Genomic DNA, 8450 nt, shown 5'->3' with positions numbered 1-8450 from the left:
AAGAAATGTGGGGGTTAGTTCTTTCCAGAACTTGCTGGTAGTTTTATATTCTCTTATCATATTTTAAGTGGAGATTGGAAGATAAGTGTTCTTAGTGGCATGGTAATCTGCATTTCCAGGTTTTACTATACTCTTAATTTTATCTTGCGTTGTATTCCGGGATTAGAATAAGAAATGCCGGCCTTTTTGCATTTGAGGTGGAGCGTCTTATGCTCCCACCGTAAAGGTTTCATTGTGGTGCCAGCGGGACCATCTTCACTGTGGCCACACAAATGAGCAAGGAGATTGTGCCGAGCGTGAAGCTAAAACGGGCTCGTTCACCTTAATGAAGATTAATAGGATTACATCCTGCTGCAATATATATACATTTTTTCGTGCGGGGGAAGCATACATATAAATGGGCTGTAATTTGTTGGTATGGAAATGTAGCTGCCCGCCGGCCCCGATGTCTGCCCATGACAGTTGTAACCATCGATTCTGATTTTCGTTAGGCCTTGTGCGTTCAGTTCATGCCTGTTAAATCTGGTGTGATTAGCCAGTGGTTCTCTAATTACAGCTTGTCATAACCCTTTTTATTCCAGGCTCATTTTCCACGAGCGTTTGTAGCGCCTCTTATCGAATCATTGATTTAAATAGAGCTTTTTCCACCCTGCCACATGACTATTCGGTGATTTGCTAAGACGCGTTAAAAGCTCGTGGAAATATCATTTGTGTGTCTGTTTTGAAATATGCAAATGGAATCTCTTCAGAATACACGGCGATGATGATAATGTGACTGTTTGCTAGGCAACAGCTCGGTAAACACCGCCTGAAAGCCGGAATACCGAAAAAAAGTGGAAATCCATTTGCTAGGGAGCGTCTCGCTATCGCATTTCCGCTGCAAAGGATCTTAATGAAGACATACCCGTGACATTGGGAGAATGACAACTGTTTGAGGTGATTGCGGCTATTCGGTCCTCCCGAAGTTATAAAAGACAGTTTGTTTATTCGTGTATTCAAGTCGGTATCCCGTGTGGAGGCGAGGTCGAATACGTCCACCGTAGCCCTGCGAGTCGTAGGAGGCGATAAGAAGGTAAATCTCGAATCTGAGACGGTAAAATATGGTCGCAAGTCCCACGGGACTCGGACCCGAGAATGACTGCTCTGGAGAGGACGATCAGCAATTGTAAACGACAGACCCGTCCTCTCGTATGAGAGAGCGCCTCACGTCAACAAACCCGCAAATGTTTGACAGCAATAAGAATCTTGTCGTAAGCCTCAGATGGTTTTGTTTCAAGACAGACTGGCCGACTAAACGTCGGTATTAACATAAGACAAGATTCGATTATTCATGTCGGGGATAGATTCATTCGGAAGAGAATTCAGAGACTGAGGGTTCAGCTGTGGAGTGTTAACCTGCGGACAGCAGAAGCTGAAGAAGTGACCGATTCGTAAATCAGAAGCAAGTCAGTTACGCAGAAGAGAAGACACTCGTAGTCCAGTAAGAAGTGGAGCCAAATTTGTAAAGAAGTGCCAATAAATCCAGCAGTCTAATCCAGGAACAATTATTATTCATCACGGAACATACGTGAGAGGTTGCTCAGCATCTCTTCGCCATTCTGAACGCTGATGATTTAAGTACTGGAGTTCCCATAGCTGATAATGGCATTGTTAACTGCGTAAGGCTGAGCCTCGCCACCATGCGTGAGTCGGTTGTGTACAGAATGTGGGAGCCTCCACGGACTGTTACAGGGATATAGCGCCTTAGCATTATTTTCCTTTCCAGTTTCTCAGCATAACGAGTGAAACTGAGTAGAACCGCGGCTTTCCGACCTCGAGTTATCAGAGACTCGTTTTTATCGTACTGGAACGCCTGTCTAAACGGTTGTCTTTCAGATTTTACCGTCCGTTTATGTATTTTTCATTTATAAAGCTTTAAGTTTTGCATTTCTTTTTGATATTGTAGTTATAAACTAAATAGTATTTAGACATTGTTGTTCTATAATGCATTTATATAGACATTTCTTCCATTTTTTAAATGTTATTCGTATTATCCGATGGCTCTTCGGTTCAGTTTAGGCCGTATAGTCTGGGATTTACTGTGTTTAAAACTGACTCGTTCAAATTTGATAGATAAACGAAACTGTCCATTTTTATTTCTTATATGGGAATAGAATTGACGCCGAATATTCCATTTTTTTTAAACAGAATTGACCCTTATCTGTTTCTCGGTGTACCCCTGTTTAGGGTAGAGATGACAGTTATGTATTTTCCGCTTTAACGTTCACAGTCGCTTGTAGCCCACATAGTTCTTAAGGGCATATAGCGCCCTATGGCCCGTTGAAAGTCACTCGACGTGTCGGAGGAGTATGGCTTCCATTTAAGCTGAGTGCCATCTCCTTTCACGCAGGTATTTTTGTCGACTATTTCGACCCTGAAGATGGAGAAGATATGTTCCTGCGAAATGTCTGTTAACTTTCAGTGGACTATACGGTGTTACATCCCTGAAGATAGAACTCTTCATAACCACCACTGTGAGAAACTCAAATCCTACACATAGCTCTTGTTTCTATGGATTTAATTTTGTTTTCAGAATAAACATTACGTCCCTTAATTACTGTCACGTATGGGGGGTTTGCGTGACTAATATTAACGGCTTGTAGATTAGATGATTGGATTTATTGGCACTTCTATTACAGTTGCAGTCAGTTGTAACAGCTCAAAATTGATGACTGCTTAAGACCCGCTCCATTCCTTACTGGTCAACGAGTGTCTTCTCTTGCACTGTGACTTACTTGGTTCTGATTTGGTCACTTCTACTGCGACTTCTTTGAACGACGACTGTTTTACGAATGAATGACGACAATCGTTAAAAAGTAAGTCACATTGCGACTGACGGTCCGTCAGTAAGTCTTGGTGTCGAGCCCCATCTGGGAATCACGACCAAATATTTATTACTGTTTGACAGTTACGGACTTGTTTTTAGGGGGGGGGGGCTCTCTGACGAGAGGACGGGTCTGTCTTTTGTATTTGCTGCCGGCCCTTGCCAGCGCAGTCCCTTGGCACTCGCTACCATATTTTACTGTCTCAGATTTGAGACTTCCCTTTTCGTCCCCTCCTTCGACTCGCAGGGTCACGGTGGAGGTATTCGACCCCGCCTCCATACGGGTTCTCTGACCTCATCAGAATCGTTCTTCTCTGCACGGCTCCTTATATAGTCTGTCTGTAACCATGGAGAATGTCTATTACTGGCTGCTGTTGTCACTAGAACTTTCTTACCGAGCCGTTGGCCGTCAGTGGCCTTCCGCTCTGGCTCCACTATTCCGGCTTTAAGGCGTCATGTCAATACAATTTGAACGCTTGTATGTGTGTAACGTTGTTAAGTGGGTATTTTATGTGAGGAGTGAACCGAATTTGTAAATGTCATTTTAACGAATTTTATTGGTAACGACGTTCTGTGTACTGCGTTGGTTTAGCAGCAATATAAAATGGATGTGATTGGTGAGTTTGGCCTATGCATAAGTACCATCTCAGCACTTTGCCTGGAGGACCTGAGAAAGCCCATCAAATATCCCCAGGATATCGCTGCAGAGATTCGGTTATTCAGGATGAATGTAACATTTCGTTTGGGAATTCAGTAATAATGCAGTGTCCCTTTTAATCTCTTGTGTTCGCTAAGAACACAGGGGATTGAAAAGAAACATTTTGACTGACTAGAGCTCGTTGCTGCAAAATCTTATTAAGTTTTGTACTTTGGGCCAAGCAGAGACTCCCGCAGAAGCACGTTTGTGAAGTGTGCATAAAGAAGGCTGCTTGAAACAAAACACTGCTTTTAATTACGTATATAACTTGTTTTCAAAGAGAATAAGTTATATATGAACGCGACAGGCCTTGCGCTGGGCGGTACAGCCCCAGCCTGGATGTGATTCCTCATCTGCATGCAGCCAGTGCTTGCCCGGGCCACGTCGCTATTAGTTTGCTCCACAGAAAGAACGAAAAGTAATCCAGTTATGCACCACGCTCGAACCCGGTTGTGAGAGAACAGCTTCCATTTTTTTGGTAATTTCCTCATCCTTTATCATTCAGACTATTCGTGTTCTGCTTACTGCTAACATATTTCTGGTCTTTTGGCTTATTCGGACATGAAGATGGAAGCAGCGCGTTCCTCCGAAACGTTAGTGTGAACTTCACACTTCACATCCCAGAAGATACCCTTCAGAGACATCACTTTGAGAGTGTCAAATCCTGTGAATTTAGCAGAAAGTTCTTGAAATATCGTTCCGTCAGGTGCTTTTGTAATACGGCGAGGAACGGATAGGTGTAAAGTCCAGTGATCCATTAGTACGGGTGCATTTTTAACATTGCCGGTTGATAGAGACGTGTGCCCTCCTTCCGGTACGCATTGGGTATGATTCTGGGTGGGAATCACTGCTGTATCGACTGCTTCGCACGAGCCCTAACTCATGGCATAATTTCGAATTTTAGCGTGGACGTAGAAGCTTGTGGAGCCGGGATAGCGTACTCCGTATAGCGACTGCCTGCTGGTTGAACGCCCGAGCGGTCGGAGGTCGAATCCCGGCAGGGTCTCCACAGCTTCCAGACCGGCTCTGCTACACACCCACCCTCCTATCCAAGGGGAACCACGGGTAAAGCGCCCGGGGAGTGAAGCTGACCACTTACCTCTAACTAGTGCCGAGGTCAAGAATACGTAGATTTATGCATTTTCATAGCGTAGTGCTTAATTGATTAAGCACAAGGAAAACTTTGCCCTACCTTACCATACAATGTCATCTTATGCTACAAACTAAACATTAGCTCAGGTGTTTTGTCTTTTGAACATTACAGATGCTTACAGTTTTGCTATAGCGAATCCTCATAGAGGACAGACATTCCTACTGCGGTTGTACGTGTTTAAACCTTCTGTGTTTATTAGAGTTTTGCCTAACTTGCCTTACATATGTAAAATACTAGCAGCGTATAATTGAGGCACTATGCTACAAGCCGAGAGATCGCGGGTTCGGTTCCCGATGTTGTCACCGTATATTTTAGCTGACCCAATCCTTCCAGCAGCATTATCTACTCAGCCTCTAACAGAAATGAGTACCAGGAATCTTCCTTGGGGGCTAAAGGGCGGCCGGCGCGTGAGTATCTGTGACCCAATTGTCTATAAAACGTGGGAGCCTCGACGTCTCACAATTCTATGGATCTCCACGGCCTGATACAGGGGCAGCTTTACCTTGTTTATACGTTTCATCACATAGTTATGTGCAATTCCACGACATTGTCGAACAAAATGAAGACTCCATTATCAGGATAGTCGGTCATCGGACCGTACTCGAACTCTGGACTAAACCAAATACGAGGCAGGACTTAACCCGGCGTTAGGATAGTGTTGAAACTTGTGCCATCGTATCGCACAGATGCGGCCTCCACGTTTGATTGAAAACGACGTGTGGGCGTATGACCTAAATACTGACGTTAAAGTGTGCGTATTCTGATCAAAAATATGCGGTACATGTATGAGAATTCTGAATAGATCCATTCAGTTCCACAGTTAAACAAATGAAATGACAGCCAAGGTTGAATCTTTCTTGTTACTGTACGTGTAGTCAGCAGAAGCAGTTCTTCCATTATATAAAGTTCTTTTATTTCATTATTAAACTTATAAAAATTTGTAAAGACTTTGATAATACAACGTTGCAAATTTAGTGATCCTTACAACGTTTTGCACTAATGGCATTCACAGTACGAGTAGACGGTCTTTGTGCCCAGGCTTGACCTACATAGATAGCATCGCTGATGTAAGTTAAGTTAATGACCATGTCGTTCTGGCAGTTTGGCACAATTAACAACTTTGATTGAAATGCGTCCAGTTTATGCCTTTCAACAGTGTCGTTAGCATCTGACACGTAACGGATGCTGTCTTGCGACGGAATTAATTATAAAAGAAATAGTTTGTGATCAGATGACTAACTCCTTTTTGAGAAGCCTCCAGTCGCTCATCTCGTCAAGAATTTACCAACATTTTATGGACCCCGAAGGTTTATTACTGTGTTCACAATAGCCTCCCACCGGTTCTTATCCTAAGCCAGATGAATCCAGTCCATACCACTTCATCCTATGTCTTAAGGCCCATTTTAATATTCCCCAACCTCCCTCTAGATCTTCCTCATGGTCTCTTTCCTTCTGGCTTTCCCACCAAAATCCTGTATGCATTCCCCCCCTCCCCATGTTTGCTTTATCCTTTATCCTTACAGTGTCATCCTACAAGCTGTTCCTTGCCAGAAGACAACTCTTTGCACTCGGCACGGCAGACTTGTATCGTTCATGAGCCCCAGAGCCGGTCTGGATGTTGTGGAGGAGAGAAAAATCTTGCTCTGCCGGGATCCTAACCCCGACCGTTCAGTCCGTTGCTCGTCGTTACAACGACTGAGCTAACCCGACTCCCGAAAATTAACATCGAAAACTAAATGGTGATGCTACGTTAGCGGGTTGGAGGATTTCTGCGTCTGCCTCTTCTACAGAGGCTTATGAACATTTCAGAAACAAGTAAAAAGCAAGTAAAGGCAAAGCTATCCCTGTACCAGGCCGTGGAGGCCCATAGGGTTTGAGACGTTGAGGGTCCCACATTTTCTATACCATCGGCTCAAAGATGGCGGTAAGGTTGTCAGCCTTACGCGCCGGCCGCGCTTCACTCCCCAGGAAAATTATTTAATTAATTCCTGGTACTCATTTCTGTTAGAGGCCGAGTCGACCCCAGGGCCATAGTGCGGCTGGAAGGATTAGGTTTAAAAAAAAATCGAATGACCTCATCGGGACTTGAACCCGAGACCTTCTGGCTTGTAGCTACCGCGTGCCCACTTTCAGAAACAAGTAACATCGTCTAAATTTGTTTGTTGTTTTTGTTAAAACAATCAAACAAAAATTAAAAGTACGAGAATTTCTACAGCGAGATTTACCGTACATCCGATATAATAGTTTGGGGATTGTACTGTGTCCACGCTGGGTGTAATGTGTATAGTGTCCGGTGGGCAGAAAGTCTTCTGAAAATTTTGGCCCAACACTCGACTGTTTTCGCTCGTGTAGGAGAGTAAATACGCATCGCACTTCTCCGACCCGATACGCCCAATGGGGAAATTAAAGGGGCAGGACATGTTATCGTATCGGAATTGGAACCTTCTGTGTAAGTCTGCATTCTTACGAATTTCATGCCGTAATAATGTTATATGCAAAGCGTTTTTGTAGTGTCAGTTCTGCATTCAGTGAGATGTAGATTAGGACGCCGTATTTCTCAGCGTGATGCTTGCGTGATTTTCGATATATCCCTCAGCCTCTCATCGTGAACTGTATTTATCTTTCACAGGTGATCTAAGCCGTTTTTGATTGGCACTGTTTATGCAAGCAGCACAGAAATAAAGTTTTCTCCTATACAAAAACAAAAAACACTTTGTGAGGCAGAATTTGTTGGTCGTAGAAGCATGGGGATGCTGTTTTTCGTTTTAAATGTACTATAAGAAGTTCTGGGAAGAACTGATGGCATACTTTCCTTTGATACGACACATACCGCATAGAAAACGGCGCCGGAAGCAGTTCTTCGTTTCCGTGGGAACGTTCTTACGGAGCTTTTGCCTAGCAAGATGGGAGGGATACATGGAGGCAGGCTGCTAAGAGGGATTTATGAAGTAAGCCGTTAGATGGACTCAGGCATTCAAAAGTTAATAGGTGGTGGGGATTCTCTGATACACAGACAGCATGGAGGTTACAGAAGCCTAATTTTATTGTTTTCAAAATAAGGAAAATAGGCTGAAAACAGATTTATTTAAATGGTGGTATATACTCATATTATTGAAGAATTGTGTAATGTACTATTCCTTGGAATCTCATACATCGTCCGGCGATAAAGAGCCTTAGCTCTTTTCAACCCACGACGGTCAGTGATCAGGGTTTGCGACGTGAAAACGGATAATTCAGTCCGCTAAAATACATCTCGTACTCCACATTACTTGTATCGCCCATGTGCAGTCACGTTTTGGAAACCGGTCTCTGATCTTAGTGGTAGGTTTGCTCTTACGTGAAGAAGTGATAACTAAATTACGTGTAGGACCTACTGGTTATTGTAGCATCGCATATTTACAGGCTGAAGCCCACGAAATACCTGCAACTTCAGCTAAATTCACAATATGTATTTTTGGGGATAGAGAGTGAAACGCGTTTGTTACCGTAATTCTCCCAGCTTGGTGTTGTGGCGTGGCCTGCGCTCCACCCTGTTGCAGGTAAACACTTGAAGAATCGTCACAAAGCTGCACTCATTAAATTAGCTATTTTACCGACTCATTAGAGATTTGGTAAAGTGTTTTAAAAATGCATTGTCACGTGTATTAGTAACTGTAAGCGGTGTTCGGATTTGTGAATAGATTTGTTGGGCACTTACAGGTCGTAACTACAAATAACTATAACACTAGCTGATTTCC

The 8450-nt window shown here is 43.5% G+C and overlaps 1 protein-coding gene across 2 annotated transcripts in view; it reads left to right on the top strand.

Annotated features, from left to right (window-relative positions):
• Window positions 1-8450, top strand: part of LOC111862592 (heterogeneous nuclear ribonucleoprotein L) — a 147483-nt gene that overhangs the window by 46518 nt on the left and 92515 nt on the right. The gene's annotated exons all lie outside the window — the stretch shown is intronic.

This window comes from Cryptotermes secundus, unplaced genomic scaffold (assembly GCF_002891405.2).
Source record: "Cryptotermes secundus unplaced genomic scaffold, Csec_1.0 scaffold1813, whole genome shotgun sequence".
Classification (NCBI taxonomy): domain Eukaryota; kingdom Metazoa; phylum Arthropoda; class Insecta; order Blattodea; family Kalotermitidae; genus Cryptotermes; species Cryptotermes secundus.
This window is presented reverse-complemented; position numbering and strand designations above follow the sequence as displayed.